Raw genomic sequence first — 18265 nt, 5'->3', positions numbered from 1 at the left:
ATGTACAGATACCATAGCCATGTTATTGGGGCAGCCTGGCTTCCTGCAGCTTCCATTCTAAATGATATGTTTGTCAGCTTTAAATAAATATTATATCTATATATATATATATATATATACACACACACACACACATACTGGTTGGGGCAACAAAAATATAAATATTTATATAAATGTAGATAAATCTAAATTATGAACTAAGGTATTGCATTTTTTAAATACATTCCCTTATATTTTAGAACTAGATATTCCATATGACCACAGCTTTAGGAAAACCACTCCACTAAACTCATGCCAAAAGAATATTGTTTTTTACATGTCACTGTGTCACCATAGTTTTCAATGCAGATTTTGATAAAAAAATCTTTTGATAACACATTTCACTGAATTCATAAAGATAGAAAAATGCAGGAGTTATACTTTTGACAAAAAGTTTAGAAAAAAAGGAAAAAGAATTTAATCATAATTTAATAATTTAAATTTAAATAATAAATTTAAAGAAATTTAACATATTTTCTACACACTCTATATATGTTTTTTGCAGTACATTTTTTTTATACAAACTGCATCAGTCACCCATGTACACTATAATAAATATAAAGCAAGTTTATTTTTGCTCTATAAGATCTGTATTTATGAATTTTTATGTAGCTTAAACAGGGATGGGGAAGTATCAGCACCCTGCAAGCAGGCACATTCCAGTGTCATCAGGTAACATCCAAGGGATCCCATTTGCTACAATACATTGTATGGTTTGTTGTAGCTTTTCACAGGAAATGTGCTCAATCTTCACTAAGCTAGCATGACACAACCATCTAGGCAAATATTAAAAGCATAAGAAAAGCCTTTCTCTGCATGTTGGATTTAGCGAAGAAGGCAGGGGATAGTGAGGAAAGAATATTATAGGATACAATTCCCGTGTGCTTCCCATAATGCCTCTGCTAATTAGCATGAATGCACTGGGGGATTTACCCAAAAGGTACACAGCTCTGGAGTGATCAGCAAACCATATCTGTCTGCAACTATATATAGTGTAGCATGTTATCAGATTATTGTTATTTGAGGATATTATATCATTTTACATACTGTCTAATAAAATAATGAACGATGTAAAGATGTAACATGTAATGCATGCTGTAGAGGGTGCTATAGAAGAATTCTTTAGAGGAAACACCATAGAGGAGTTCTACAGAGGAATGCTTTAGGTTCTATAGAGTGGTATAGAGAATTGTTATACAGGAGTTCTATGAGGATGGCTATAGGGGAGTTCTTTAGAAGAAGAGTTCTATAGAAGAAGAGTTCTATAGAAGAAGAGTTCTATAGAAGAAGAGTTCTATAGAAGAAGAGTTCTATAGAAGAAGAGTTCTATAGAGAAGGTCTACAGTGGAGTGCTTAAAGGGGTAAAGCTATAGAGGCGTTTGATTTGCTGTTGAAATTCAGTTCATTAGTTCCAAACAATAATATGATTGACTTGTATAGATGCTTTTGATAGCTCACTTGCCATTTGTTTGAAAATGGATCCGAATTATGATCAATTTTACCATTATATCTCATTGAAATATGGACTGGAATAGAAAAGTGTATTTGATTTCAGCACAATGATTAACCATAGACAAAAAATAACCACTTTGCCCAATTAAATTTAGACTGATATTTTACATAAATAGCGATAGTAAATTTAATTGTAAATGAAATTATTTTAATTAGTTTTTGATTGATATGACATTTTTATGTCATCAATCAAAATTATTGCATAGTACATGGCTAGATTATGGCATCCTTAGACGTAGATCTTGCTCCTGAGCAATTGCTTTCAATCCTATACCATATAACACTTGCAGGAAGCCTGAGCTCAAATCAGATCAAACAGCAGGAAGCAAAAGCTTTCAGAGTCTTTTTACTGAGCCAAGTATACCGGATCATCTCAGTATGGCATCAGTAGCTACTGATATAATCCTTTAGCACATGGAGTAATTTTGGGAGAGGATCTTCTTGAAAGATCGCAGACATAAAAAAATGAAGAGGAGACGGACGAGGGGTAAAAATAAGTAAATCTAAACAAAAAAAAGAATTAAAATCTAAACAATCTGTGATGGACTCCAATGTAGCTGTAATCAACAAGGGTTTTGTTTCCACTACATTTTAGACAGTTTTTAAGAAATAAATCTAAATTCCTAAACAGTATTTAAATGATGATATTTACACCTAAAGCAGAGCAAAGTTCAAAGGTTATTGCTAGATAATGCTAAATCCTATTGATCACCTACACTGGAGTCCAAAGTACTCTGGGAAAGGTAACTAACCTCTGTCACATGACACTTGTATTATGATATCTGGGGAACATGGCTGGGATGCATACATGATTGTTGAGACTTAGAGCAGGTACAAAAGGACTGGAATTGGTTGCAGTTTACAGATTCATAGGGCATAGAATATCAAAAAAAGGAAGTGTGTCCTCTCAGTGTCTTCAATGGGGGTTTGCACAGTTTTGGCCCAGAGCTCCACCATAAATGTACCCGTAAACTGACACTTCAACTAAAGGGGAACTTCTACATTTTTATGCGTCTTTTTTAGGTTTACAGGTGGAGATTCAGCTTACAGCTAAACTTCTGGCGCATGTAAAAATGCTAATAATTTCAGTTATGTATTTTTTAAACACCCTTATATGTGTCTAATTCTATAGTCCACTGACTTAGTTTACAGGAGGAATAAGCAAAAAAAAAACCTCACCATTCTTCTGCTGTTCCTCACTGTCCAGTCAACAGCTGGTACAGGTTAGTGATAAAGCTGTACTACAAGAGAAAAAAAAATGGTTCCCAATCTAGATATGCTGGTGGGTAAGGGTATCTGGATCACAAGGAAATATTTGATTCTAGAAAAGAAAGTATATATATTAAGCTGTATGCCTGTTTATACTACATTAAGCTGTTTGCCTTGAACATAGTGTTAATGTCGTACCCTAGCCTACATTTTTTGGTATATTTGTTTTTGTTAAAATGAAGAAATTTATTGCAGTTTATGTCAGCACATTTCCTTTGACTTACTGTCTTAAATGACAGGTAGCCCAAGGCATCAAAGAAGAAACACACAGTGACAACAACAGTAAAATGTTTCTAGTAAGGCAAGACGAACTGTGCCTTATTGTACTGGTTACTTTCATTACTATTTTTATGTCAGTGATAGGGATAAAAAGCGCAGAAAGATCTCTTAAAAAGAGGGGACACAGAGAGCAGTACTTAAACGGTGTATACCCGGTAAATTCTGTTGCTAGAAATGATCTTTCTTGATTCTTTCCAGCGACAGTAAAACAAACAAGCACAATACATAGAGTGCTGTTCAGTTCTGTGGAAAGGGAAAGATAAATAGAATAAACAATACCAAAGAAAATGCCAGTGGTTGTCTCTGTTCAGTCATTTAGTGATCCACCGCAATGGATCACTAAACAGCATTGGAGGACCACTGTACACAAATTGGATTTTTTCCCCTTGATGATCATGATTGTTTCTCTATCAATAATCAGTCATTTTCTGTATAAAGCTTAGTCTATTTAAAATAAAACAGTGCTTTAATGCAAATACTGTGATCAGCATTTAAAGCTTTGTTTCTAATTGTATGGTGTACGAATATATTGTATATATACCGAGGGGGGGGGGGGATAATATTTACCCAATAATTTAGCAAGCTTTGTACAGTGTTCTACTCTTCAGATCTTACTGCAAGTCTGTATGACCATCTGCATCTCTACAGAGATTCATGTAATCCAGGCTGCCCATTAAGTAGATGAAGCACTTTTTGTTATGTTGCCAAGTAAGTGGTACTCTTTTGTCTCTAAATAATAATGTGAAACCGTGTCCAACTGATTCAAGTAAAGTGTGATGTTTAGTGATATGTACACTATGAGAAAGTATTCTTGTTCTTCATTTCATTGAAAATATGACATTCAAAATGTAACAATGTAATCTCATGGCAACAGTGACAAGTGCTGTGATGGGTTATAAATCAGATGATATCCTATTAGAGCATTTATCACACATACCCAGGAATAATGGCATAATTTATTTACCTGGGGCAAAATCCACAGCCCCATAAAATGGACATTTAAAACACCCTATCATCTGATGTGGCAGAATTCTGAAGCTTCAACTCACAACTCTCTGCTAAATGGTGTGTGTTAATTGTAAGACATGACACCTATCTCACACCAGCTATTATGTATTATATTGTGTGGACAAGACACCTTTCTTACAACAAACACAACCTATAGATGAGATAAACCATGTAAGCTAGTTATTGAAACCCCTAATACAAATTATTTTTGCCCAGCGTGAACATAGTGAATCTAGAGTGAATAAAAAATATATATTATATATGTCGTATTAGGAAATGTTGGCTATTACATTTTACATGTATAGTATTCTGCAAAGGTAAGTCATGGGGTGGAGCAAAGGAAAATGTAATTGCTGTACCCAGCAACTAATCACATTTTAATTTTAAGTGAGGACCAACAATGGACTGTTTTCAAAAAGATTTACCAGCATTTGCCAACATATGGATGGTCACATTCACCGAATTTCTCAAGTACTTGCTACTCTGCATGTAGAAAATCCAATCACTTCCTTACGAATCCTCACTAAGACCCTAATTTATTCTTCAGTTGCTACATTTTCAACAAAGACTCACTAATTTCCTTTGCACTCAAAAGTCACAAGGTAAATCCGGATGAATAATATATATCCCACTATTTCACAACATACAAATTGTCCTTCAACTTAGGCGGTTAAGACAGGTCACCAAGGTTTTCTACTACAATCACCACCATTCTATAGAGTGAAGACCATTAAATGCACTTGAACCACACATAGAAATCTCCCATGACGGATTGTAGGGTCTTTAGCCCGCCACTTTTATCCACACAGATGATCTGTAAAGTATTTTTTCATGATCAATTAGGTAAAATATTGCTTGTATATGTAACATGCAGTGACATGACGATATTGAACAGACACTGAGGAAAAGAAAGGCAGGAAGGGTATTTCTACTTATAAAATGTTGTTATAGCTTTAAAACAAAATCAGTTAAAATTTTTTCAATAGGAAAATATCATGAAATGAAATGTCAACCAGTTTTTAAGCTTGTAATTAGTTTTTCAGACAACAAAAGCCATGGAAAATTTATAAAAAAAAAAAAAAGTAATTTGAATGGATGGGTTATACCTAGACTTTCAGATAAAAACAAAATATATATTTTCAAGGATATGAGGTCAGCTGAAAAATCTCTATGGGCCTTTTTATCTTTGTAACACAGTGCCCTTGCCTATTATTTTAGATGCAGTTAAGTCTGACAAAAGCAAAAATGTGTTGTAAAGAAAAAGTCCACTTGTCAATGCTATAATTCAAATAACTTGGAAAATGGGAAGAGGCTAGATAATGTCCCACATGGTAATCACAGTAGTCCACACTCTCAAGGTTTCTCCAAGGAAATTAGCTTAGCCATGAAATTCGAGTTCCAGCAGCCACAAACTACATGTACAGGTCCTCCAGGGGTAAACCAAGAAGTTCACTAGATGCGCACTTTATAGACAAAGTATGGTTCAAATAGGGATACACCCCAAAGTCTGTATCCTATGTCTTCAACTAAACTTTCACTAGCAAAATGTATTTTCTTACAACTATTTATTGGGACGAATGCTTTATCTAATCAAAATCATTTAGGTGTCATTATTATTAGCAGGCTATACCTAAAAATGTTGCAACAGTCAGCAAATAGCAGAACTGTACACAAATTGTATCTGTGTATATCCACTTTAGTATTACTAGGGTAAAAAATGTATAACTAAATGTGCTAAAAGTTACAAATTAGATGGTACCAGTTGTGGAGCTTTCAAAATAAGAGGATAGAATGCACAAGTAGAAGGCCCCTATGCAATATAATTTTACGGTGTGCAACTTTTATATACAAAGCAAAGAAATAAAATAGTATGTGATACTGATCATTCTTTCCAATCAAAAAAAGGATTTTATTTAAGCATAATAGCAATTTATCCAAAGCAACAAATCCAACTATCATTTTTTTTTTAAATAAAAACAATCCAGTTAGTTGAATGTCTTCCCTAGTGACCCAAAACGTTGGTTTACTGAAGGAGTAGCGTTAGCAAAGTAAAAGTTACCTTAACATAGTAATTAGGGCGATGCTGTGTTTACCTGTGCATGAGTCATGTGCATGAAAACAATCCGAAAACATTGAGCGTAACTTCTAAATTGGTATAACTTCTAAATGAATATACCCAATTTTCGCTGGCAAAAAGAATAAGGAACACAGGAGGTGCGGCTAACCTCAGCCAATCAGCTGATTCTTTTAAAGTCTGGTATTCTAAAGTAGAGATAAAACTACAGAGTTATTTTTCCTCCTTCCATTCCCTATTCTACATTATTATTTTCAGCCTGATAATATCACTCCTGGATCACTTGAAAATTTCCAGGGGGTATTTGGGATTTAGGAGATCAGCGTTTCCCCTTCATGCCTTTTGGTAGCCAGTTCTCCAATATAAGAGGATGATAATCTACACGCACTACAATTCTTCATGTTAGGCTAGAGCATTCCATTTCATTATGATCATATTCCCTGAACGCGTACCTTATATCCAACACACACATATACTGAACATGTTTTGGCCAGATCATAAATTATAGAAAAATAATCAAACAGCCAGGATAATAAATTTGAATAAAAGGACTGCTGAATACATGTTTAGAACTATGTCATTTGAGCACTCAATGACACTTCAGGGTCTCATTCATAAACGAAGGCCAATGATAACTCAGAACTAGCCTTCAACATCAGCCACAAACACACAATGAGTTTTTAAGGGTTTTTTTCCACAAAAACAGCATGCACAAGCTTACACAATGCCTGCATGCAACACTTTATTCACAAGCTTACAATACCTATATGGAATATTCACAAGCCTACAATGCCTATATGTAATACTTTCTTTTTTCAGAAGCTTACAATGCCTATATGTAATGCCTAATCTGGAACAAATTAAATCTTGTCATGATAACGCATTAATTAAAGGCTTTATGCTAACAGGAAAAAATAAATCTGTATTCAGTCTGTGCTTGTACTCTATACCTGTGCCTACTTCCCAATCCCTGAACCTTCACATTGAATGGTAGCACAATAAAATGACTTCATTCAATTCCTAGCATGCTGTCTGCCATGAGATCCTGCCTTTATTAGCATTGTTAGCATTAATACAAATTACAAAATACCAATACAAAAAAATAGTAATACAAATAACTGAAAGTGAAATATAAATATTTGCTTTTTAGTTCACAGAGATAAAACATAAAACAATGGTTTTCCTAATGTTAAAGAAACATAAAAAAAAATAAACTGATTACAAAAATCGACCTGAATCTTCAATTGTCATGTGCACTTCATTTACTTTGAGCCTAATTAGGGGCACATGAACTGTGTGTGCATGTGTGATGATTAATTACTAATAACCCCTGCTAGATCAATAGCAAGCTGATGTAGCACTAGGAGGACAGAGTGTTGAAGCACTATGGCCAGCACACATCCAGCATGTGCCTAGGAGATACACACTATAACATATCATCACATGCTTTGTAATCAGCAGCTAAAACAGAAAGAGTGCTGGATCCTCCTGGAAGAGACATGACAATGCTATACTACACCATCAGTGACATGCAGGTCCCTACACAATACCCAGGCTCACACACCCACCACTTCCAGTAACCATTTCATTGCTACCACCTGGACCAGACCTTGTTCCATCACATTAGAAGCCACCAGCTACTCTTATTCTTCTTAGATAACCTGAATCTCCAGATCTACAAAGCAGCCAGCCTGCTACAATCACAGAAGGAGCACAAAAGATTTCTGCAGCTCACAATAAGCAGAAAGAAAGGAAGGTGGTAGAGTACCTGACTGGTGCCATTCCAGGTGCTGCTGATAATCCCAGGTTTGTTAAGTGCAAGAAAAGCCCCTTTAGCAGGTTACTATGGAAATGATCTTCCAGAAAGGAAAGGCTGTGCCCATTCACCTAGTGACAAGTGATGGAGCAGGCTGGGGGATCGCAGCTTGTCTGCCAGTACCTCTTCCTATGCCTGTGTGCTTCCAGCAGCCCTCCAGGGACTCAGCAGATCAGCTCCTCACCGTGCCAGAGCCTGGAAGCCAGAATCCATCCTCACACCAGTCTGGGCTGACATCTCTGCACCAAGTGGCGCTGTTTCTTCATTTCCAGGCACAAAACACGCAAGCTCTGCACACAGCATTAGCAGGATCATTTCATGATGTGCTCAGCCTGGCCAGGGGAGACTATTAGCATGGGGGGTTGCAGAAATCAATTGTCTTAACTCATTCAAGCCTGCTCAGCTATAGCTTTACTATTGTTTCCTTACTAGTGTAGATATGATTGGCAAGGTTCATTTCATGGTGTACAGTTATCATGTGGCATCAGATATTATTTTGTTATACAGACAGTATCATCAGGCACATACACAAGCTATATTCTGTAAAAGATGATGTTTTATACCTCCTGATTCATTGATAAGGTTTGGGGATGGACAGCATGTTGCCTACTGATGCTGAGGTATTTCTATCTGACCCCTAATACATTTAATGGCACAGTAATAGGCTAGGGGTAAGTGGCATTAAAATGACATTTGTTGCTTTACTAATAAAGAGAGTGTTTCTATTTATTAGTCACCCACACTGCTAAAAGTACTCCATTACTGGGAAATGGTTCCCCAAGATTATCCAGTGTCAAACTCCTCCGCTCTTACTGGTTCCTCCTGCTGACCCCTTCATCATTATACATACATAGAGGTCAGCAGAAGGAACCCCAGAGACCCGAATGACTGATACATATAAAGGACTCTATTTAGAAAGCAGGGAATCTGACATTCCCTGGAATAGTTCCTGGTGGGAATCAATTTCAAACATATGGATCCAGGCGATTCCTACCAGGCACTGTTCGAGGGAATGTCAGATTCCCTGTTTTCTAAATGGAGCCCAAAGCGTTGGTTTCTGAGAAAATTAAAGGGGAACAATTAACAACAGAGCAGGCAGCAGCAATAGTAAGCACGTACACCCATTTTTTAGGGCCCTTTCACATCCAATAAAACTGCCCAGTTGGCTACTAAAAAATCGGATGGCAAACCACATTGCAGTTCTGCATGCGGCTGCACTGTGAATCTTCAAACATCAAGAACACAATCAAAAGTGATTTGTCAAGTTTGGGAACTGCGCCCTATTCTGCCATAGGCCAAGCCATTTGCAAAAACATGGTTTAAATCGGCTTTGCTGTGGTTGAGCCCATAGCAGAGATCTATGGCTCACCAAAGGTTTAAAATGGTAGACCTTTGTATAGAGACAGGGTCACTTTAGGGGAATTCATTCAAAGTACTATATTAGTATAACACTTTCATGTATTTATTAGCACTGTCTCAGAGATCACAGTGTTCCTCCTGAGTATCATCCAAGGTCAGCACCTACTGTAGTTCCTGGACTGAGATACTGGCTCAGAGATGATGTAATCATGTCGTTCCCGGCGTCTGTGCAATTCTTGGCTATCTTTACAAATGTCTAATAAAGATCAGTGTCTGTCTGCTGCCTGTAAAAATGTAATGACAGTATAGCAGGTCAGTCATCAATTCTTTACAGAAGGCCATAGAAGGCTGTCATGGAAACAAATGAAAAATTAAGCATTTTATCACTCATTGGGGCACACCTGTTACTGGGGGATGTTTGTGCATTTTGCTTCTTTTTTTCTCTGGGACACAACCACGTTTTGCACAAAAAGAAGGTTAAATGAATCTACTATTGACATTGCATACTGTGTTAAATACAGTGCTAAGTTTTACTGTATTACCATTATTTCATCTGGGCCCCAAAATGCAACTTGGAGTAAAATCTGTGCAGGCCACATTTTCTATGATGCACTTCAATGCCAATAGGAATTGGCCTGCTTGGTTTGTATGTGATTTCTTGTTGCAGCAGATCTATGGAACCTGACTTCCTTATACTGCTGCAAACTACTTATATGCTAACACAGCCCTGTTGAATGTCATTGGGATTGTCTAAATAAGAACACTGAGCAAGTTTTTATATTTTTTCATGGGAACAATCATACTAAACCTTTTCACAGGAAGTAATATAACTGGCAGATTACACTGTAACAAATGTAGCTGCACTTTTAATTTAGTCAGATGTGGCACCAAAAGCATCCGCCTGACATTGCCCTAAGGATGACTTGTAACGCCAGCTGCAGTGAATGAAGCAGCTGAAAAAAGGAATGGAGTGTGACCGCAACAGCTGACCTTGTTCCTGATTAACCTCTCAAGTGTTTGGAGGACTTCCAGTAATTAGGAGGTTAATACCAGCAGGTGTATAATTAATCCCATATTTTATGGGAAGGAAAATGACCATTTTGATGGGAAGCTGTGAGAGAGATGGAAATGTATTTCCAGGAGACCTGTTAGTATGGACTTTTTTGTTAGAATAGTTTTAACCCTTTTAAATAAATGTTTTGTATTTCAATACCACGTGTACATTGGTTTATGCTAAATACTCCATTTCCTATAAAGCTGCTAGGTAATAAAAAAAAACCCCAGTTCTTTTGTAGCCATAAAGCCTGAAAGATAAAATACACTGTAGCTAGAAGCAGGAATTAATTAAAACAACTGAGCAATATTACCACTGTGCAAAAATACTACAGTGTGGGTACTACTACTTATTGTTTTCTAATGTAAGTCTTAGTCATTCCTGTATTTTGTTATTGGATTCAGCCAACTTAGCTAAGACTTACAGTAAGAGAGATGTCAGCCATTTGCTTAGGTTGCAGTTCTTATAATAAAAGACATAGGCTATGTTGACCTGCCTTGAATGGGAATGAATCCTCTGTCTTTATATGAGCATAGACTTGAAAGTCATAAGTACATCATACACAGCCCTGGGAAATATCAGACTGTGAGTCATTTAAGTTGCATGTCTGATAAATAAAGTGTTTCTCCACTGTGGAGTCAGTGGTCCTGCATGGGGCATGATCTGTATCTTGCACTAGTGACCACATGGATAGTGTTTCTTCATACTGGTCTGGTTTCTGTTTAGACAAAGCCAAACTAACATCTCAAGAGTGAACTGGCGGGCACAGAGAGTGTGATGCCCTAATCTCTGCCATTCAACACAGGCCATGCCCCCAAGTCATCCCCCCCTTTATATTATTTATATATATATATATATATATATATATATATATAAATATATATATATATATATATATATATATATTTAGATATAGATATCTCAATCATGGCCATTTTGAGGGTACCCTGTACAGTACAACAGCATGTGTTGAAGCTCAGGTAAGGTAGGAGGTTATCATCTTTTATCTCTCAACTTTTTCAATAATTCTTGTCCACATAAGACAAGGGCTTGATAGCATGTTGGAACATAGTAGTAGTAGTAGACTAATCCCTCCAAATGGTATATCACTGTATAACCCTGATGCTTGTGTCTACCCACAATTATAACTAAAAATGTATTTTGACATGGGATAAACTGTTTTTTTGTTTTTTTTTATGTAATAGAAGCTGTATGTAATAAAGCTAAAAGAACACTTCAGGTGCGTAGCAGATTTAGAAAGCCTACGGATCAGACTGCTTTGACCAGGTGTCAGGGATTACTTCTAAAGCACAACATCTCACATTACTATTATTAGCATTTCAGTAAATTAGGAGATGCTGAAAGCTGCTCTAATGATGTTCAGTCAACTCTAAGTATCTGAGTTTTATACATGTCAGTGCTTTTGTTTTTCATAAAGTGACATTTTATTTAAAATAAATTTGTAGTTCATTCGAATCAAAGTTTTAAAAGTAATAAACCAAAATTAAAGAAATCATTAGAAATGTTTTTTCTGGCAAACACAGATACTAGAAGACATATCGTGGCACCTACTTTCAAGTAGCACTGGTACTTTAAAAAGTTTAAGGGCTCATTCACTTTATTATTCCGTGCAGTCTATGTATGTGTAACGTGTTTTGCATTGCATTAAACAGCCCAGTCGATATGAATTAGCTAAAACACACATAAAAATAGTGTAGACTACATTTTATTGAACACAACACTTTTTTTAACATCAGACATAGTGTTAAAATATGCTTATTTAGCATTTACAGTTTATGTGAACTAAAACAAAACATACACTGATTTCTTATATTTCAATCTATGGTCCATGAATCAGGTGATCCAGGAAGAATTTAATTTGTCTAGATCAGTTCATTAATCTAGCCATTATGAGTTATGAGCAGACTTGTGAATCTTTAGAAATCTAATTACGTTCAATCCTTTCCGTTGAGATCAATGTTTTTATACATTTTTAACATGTAGTAAGTATAGATTCTTCTGAATAATCAGAATTTCCATTAGGCTCTAGGCTGCTGCAGAAACATTGATCTGGTGGCTTTAACAATTTGCACTACAATGACCAGTCATGAAATATTTGCTTCTGACATCAGCAGATATTCAGCTCTCTGAGACAAAACCGTAACTATATAACACTGTATAAATAAATTCCTGATGTAGAGGAATGGATGATACATGTCCTGTGCTAGCATATTTCTAGGAGAGATATTTGTAGGAAAACCCGAACACATGTTTGTGGACGATGAAGACATGTTTGCTCCATTCTGGTGGAAAACAAGCTATTGTTAATAAAAAAAAAAAACAATATGCCATCCTTAGACTAACACTATTGAATGTTCTTTCTGTATTCACTTTATCATTCTGAATGACAGCACAGCTTTCATGGAGAAAATAATGAAATTGTCTATAGAATCATTTTAGATTAACGTGTCTTCTTCATACCTGTGACTTGTACAGTTATTACATGTGGAGCAAGAGTGGCCAATATACTTCCTACTTTTTGCTATCCAATATATGTAACCTGGTGATGGACATGGAGAACCAAGGTTAGGAAGCGTAAGGGTTGATGTTTTTCTACACTGCACTGGAGTTACTTGGCCAATGTCAATGTTTTTTTTAGTTTTTTTGAGAAATTGCATATATGGTGAATGACCAGTTGATGGGACTTTTAAAACAAAAAACATGTTTTAAATACTTATCAACAAAATAATTAAAAACTTTTTATATTAAATGTTGTTAAAAAGCATAATTGCTCAAAAAAAAGCAAATTTTTAAACAGTATACATCAATACGGATCTCTTTTTAGAATATCCATTATTGGAGTAATCAAAATTTGCTATGCATTTCGCAGAACTTAGTTCAGCTTCTTCAAGAAACAGGAGATCTATAATCATAATAAATACATAACTTACATCCTAAATATCACAGCATCTTTGAAAATAGATATTTCATTACAAAAATGATAATGTTCATAATTTATTAGCATGTCCATACAACTTATATAGATGTCCTGGAAGTAAGTAATGACATGGGGTACTTCTTACACAGAATGGTAAAAAGGACAACAATAGCGCAGCAACATGGAGGGACATGGATGTTTGAAATGGGATGTCCTTCTTGTGCCGCACGGGGTGCCCAGCCCTGCAAGCGGCATTGTTTGAGTAATAGGCGCTCCGTGCGTCACCGACATCCTTAAAGTCACGTGGATTGTCTGGTGCCCCTTCAGTAGTAGCTATGACTGCTAGGTCCCAGCTGTTTTCCAAACCAAACAAGTGCAGGTGGCAAAACACATTTAATAAGGGTACTAGTTCCAACTCATTGACTTAAGTAAGGAAAGATCCGCCATATTACCACATCCTGGCCTGGCTTTTCAATATGTCTGAAAATCCCGTAAAAACAAAGTACAGATGTTGAGGTTGTTGAAAAAGCTTGCAACATTGCTTCAAAATGTATGCCTTTTTTAATTTTTCTTTTGTAATAATTAAAATTTTCTAACATACCCAGTGGAGGGATTTCCCATCACTTTCTGGCCCTATGACACCTGTACATTTACTACGAAAGGAAAATTGTTCACTTTACTTTAAATATCCCATCACTTCCTGTCCTGTGAAGGCTAGATTTGACCATTTCCTACCTCTGAAAATGTACCCATAGGCCAAAATCTTCAAATAATATTTATCATAATAAAATGGATTACCATACAAATGTGATATTATGTAAATGTAAAAAAACTAATATAAAATATACAAAGTTAAAAGAATGTTAGCCTTAAACTATAATGCATCAAAGTCTCTAGCACCCATATTATCATGCTGAAAGCTACTGATTTAGGTTTTCTGTACTGTTTATTTAACATTGCTTAGCTAGGCAGCTTTCCTTTTATCTCTTTATATATTGAGATGAGTGTGCGGTATTAGGTATATTGTCATAATGGCTATTCTACTTTCAATGAGACTTACTGATACATAAAGGGAGCATCTGTACAGTCTACAATACATTCCCATGCAGCTGGGAGAAGTTTAGAAAATCATCTAAAAAGCAAAATAATAATGATTTATCCTGACAATTCTTTGTCTCAGTGACCCCCTACTGTGGCAGAGTCTCCTTCTATCAGGAGCTCCAGGCTGGAGATGATGCCATGTCTCAGATGTGATCAGCCCACTTGTAATAGAGAGACAGAGCAGATGTGCAGAATGGAGTCCTAAGCATCAGAGGCCATCGTGCATTACTAAAAATGTCATCCAATCATAACAGGGTCATTCAAATCTTCTGCCTTGGAAACCTGTTTAAGAACTGAATTACATCAATGAGACAGAGACATTTAATTTGGTTTACCGTAAATGTTGTTCTTTTCCCCCAGTACATTTGTTACAATTGCATTATTCTTTGATTTTTCAGGCTCGGAACCTTAATAAGCTGTCTGCAAATAACATGCGAGAAAATAGACAGGCAGACAGTATAGGTTTGTTACATTTACTTTCCTATCAACCACTGAAGGTAATTAGACTGATTAAAATCTGTTCCACCGGCAATTTGCTCAATTCAGCCTTTTAGGTTGTTTCACAATTTTAAATATTCAACACAATTTACACATTTTTCAGGCTTTTTATAATTTTTTAAAAAGTTTTTTTCTCCTACAATGACAAAGAAGAATACTGCCTGCTGATTCACTATGTCACCGCTTGTTTGAATCTGAAACTTCTAAAGGTCCTCCAGACTAAAATAAAATACGAGTGCTAGGGCACCGACCCCATTTTTATTGTATTTCAGAAACTCATTATTTTACAACCATCAAAACCAGAAAAAAAATATTATTAAGGTCTAAAACATGGAATGTATGTGGAATACTACAAATTTTCATTTGTAACAATTGGTTAACATATTAGACCCTAAAATACCTTCAGCGGTTTATTCAAATTCGACTAATTATTCTACTTAATCTAGAAGAAAATATGCAAAAATATGAACAGAAAGCTACAAAACATAGACAAGTCTCAGTGGGATCTATAGAAAGAGTTTCTTCGAAGGCGCTTTACTAGCTTTCATAATTGCATAGATTCTAGAATTCCCTTGCACGCCATGCTGAGCTTGAGAAACCACCTACTTACTAGTTTACTCTAATTTAAACACAAAAATATCACTGATACTAATCATGTACATTTATATATTTATAGTATGGTGACACTGACCTGTAATGACTACACAGACTGATGTTCCCAGTCAGGAAAATTAAAATGCTTTTACACTAGGTTTTATTGACTACTTGATCTTCCTACTGCGCCCTTTGGCAGGGCTGGATTTGTGCCAAAGCAGCATAGGTCCTGTGCTAAAAAGCAGGTCAGACAGCTGTGGCACACATATGCTACTCAATGTAAATATTACATCTTTGTGGGCTCCATGTTGGTGCACTTTTTGCACAGTTTATGCACCTTACAGTGTACTTGGTTCGCATACCTAGAAACCTTCTATTGACAGACTTGGTTGAGAGTTTGCTGCTACAGATCTTAAAAGTACTAGAAAACGTTAAGCAATAACTTTAAAGGCTGATGGAGAGAATGGTTCCATTTGGCTGTACATGGGCCTGGTGCTTTTAAGATACCTTTTCATAACAGTTCTAGGTTTTATGATGGAGAGTAGGAAAGGTTTCTTTCAGTATTTCCGTGTTGTGTGAATTGCCATGATGTCTGATCTCCACTTTGGAAACAAAAAGAAAGAAAATGAGAATTTGCCCAGATGGGTAGTGAGTATATATATGTCACTGATCACTAAAGGAAAATAGCATGAGTATAATAAAAAAAAGATAGTATGCTTACTATAGGTAACACAGCAGACCTATACCTGGGACCTTTATTGGCTGGAATATTATATCACAGATGCTTCTTTTTTTCAATTGCAGGAACATATATGGCAAGTCAGCAACCCTGCTTGTACCTCCTCCTTGTTCTTGTGGAAGGGGAAGATAATATTTCGCAAGTCACTGGCACTATGGAAAAACATTTTACATGTTTTATTGTAAAGACTGTGTTACATTAAGCCAGAATCATTGACGTTCCAGGCTCACGCAAGGTCTCTTTCACATCCCTATATGGCTTTGAAAAAGGGTCCCTGCATGGCCTTGATACCACAGCTACTGTGATTTAGGTCACTTTGTGTCATCACAATAAAATATGTGAACAGAATACCAGTGACTCCCGTTCTTATAATTTGATTTTTGCACATCATAATCTGTTCTGGTCACTACAAGCACCTTTGACTATGTTGGTCAAGCATTGTAAGAAGTGCAGCTCTAAACACTGACATTTTTGTAATTAAAGTCAAGGTGAACAGTGATTGGAAATGGGTCTCCAAGGTCCAAGGACAAGATGTCTTCTTGGTGGAAGGATGTTGGCAATAGCAGACGTTTAGCACATTTTGTTTTCAAAAAATTATAGCCAAAATATATATATATATATATATATATTTACGTAGTTGTAAAAAAAAAAAAAAAACCTGATAAGAGTTCTAAACATTTCCTGTAAAACATAAGGACCAGAGTCAATATTAGAAAGTGCATATTGCAACATATGTTGGAAATACTTATATTCATCACTAGAGATGAGAGAGCGAGAATATTAAGTTCGATCTCGCTGCGAATTGGGCCTTTTCTCACTTACAGAAAATGTAAGCGAGAACGGCCTTCTCATTCGCCGAAAGGTCGAGCTCTCGCTGAACAGGAGGATTTCCAGGGCTCCATCATGCAGCCCTGGAAATCCTCTGCAATCCCCAGGCACTAGAGGTTAATTAACCTCTATTGCCCCCAGGGATCTCACAGTCTTCTCAATGAATGCAGCCACAGCTGCAATCATTGAAAAGATGCCCAGCACAGGAGAACCTCCTGACACTGCAATATAAGTATCTCTTACAAATGATACATTTGTATCTGTAACAAATGTATCATTTGTAAGAGCAATTTATATTACATTGTCAGGAGGTTCTCTTTTGCTGGGCTGTGGCTGCATTAATTGAGAAGAGTGTGCAATCCCCGGGGCACTAGAGGTTAATTAATCTCTAGTGGCCGGGGATCGCACGGACAGGAGGATTTCCAGGGCTAAATGCAGCTCTAGGAATTCGCCTGTTTTAATTTCCTCTTCCGATGGTTTCGCGAGATTGGATCGCCACAATTTCGCAGAACCATTGGAAGTCCGAGGAAATTTTAGCAAGCCATTCTCGCTTATCCCTATTCATCATACATTTGAGACATACAGAATTCTGTGACTATATGGGTTAAAAGAACACCATGCAGAACATGGAGATCGTATGTTGTTTTTCTAGAAGGACTGCCCTAAAAAATAAGGGATGTCTGAGCTACAAATTTGACTTTGATATGAACCCTCCATACCCAGGATAAAAACTGAATAGTAGAACGAAACATTCTACCCTTTTTCTGGACTCTTCATCCATTTTGGATTATCAGCTGCAATCATTTCTATTTCTTTGCTATACTAAAGAGTCAGAAATAAAGCGTTAAAAAAAAGCATATTTCTCGTAGTATGACCTCCTAGACACAGCAAATTGAATTTGATTTCAGGATGATTAAAATGATACAACTGCTTCCTTTAAACTGATTAATGTAGGTTATGTTCTGTAAATAACTGTAATTAACTAACATCAAACAGGTAATAATTCAATATGTAATGCAATTTGATGAACACCTTGGAAAGCTGGAAACATATTAGAAAATAACCTCATAGATATTTGACAGAATTTGAAAAAAAACTAAATTAAATGACATATTGAACAAACAGAATTAAAAATACTCACTCCTGCAAATCATACT

General features: G+C 36.2%; 1 protein-coding gene across 2 annotated transcripts in view; it reads right to left on the bottom strand.

Moving 5' to 3' along the window:
* Positions 1-8276, bottom strand: part of NAV3 (neuron navigator 3) — a 349645-nt gene extending 341369 nt beyond the window's left edge. For both annotated transcript variants that reach the window (XM_072401409.1, XM_072401410.1), the window contains exon 1: positions 7950-8276. The gene's annotated coding sequence lies outside the window, so the exon portion shown is untranslated. The remainder of the gene's footprint in view (positions 1-7949) is intronic.
* Between the last annotated feature and the right edge of the window lie 9989 nt (positions 8277-18265).

This window comes from Pyxicephalus adspersus, chromosome 2 (assembly GCF_032062135.1).
Source record: "Pyxicephalus adspersus chromosome 2, UCB_Pads_2.0, whole genome shotgun sequence".
NCBI classification, from domain to species: Eukaryota; Metazoa; Chordata; class Amphibia; order Anura; family Pyxicephalidae; genus Pyxicephalus; species Pyxicephalus adspersus.
This window is presented reverse-complemented; position numbering and strand designations above follow the sequence as displayed.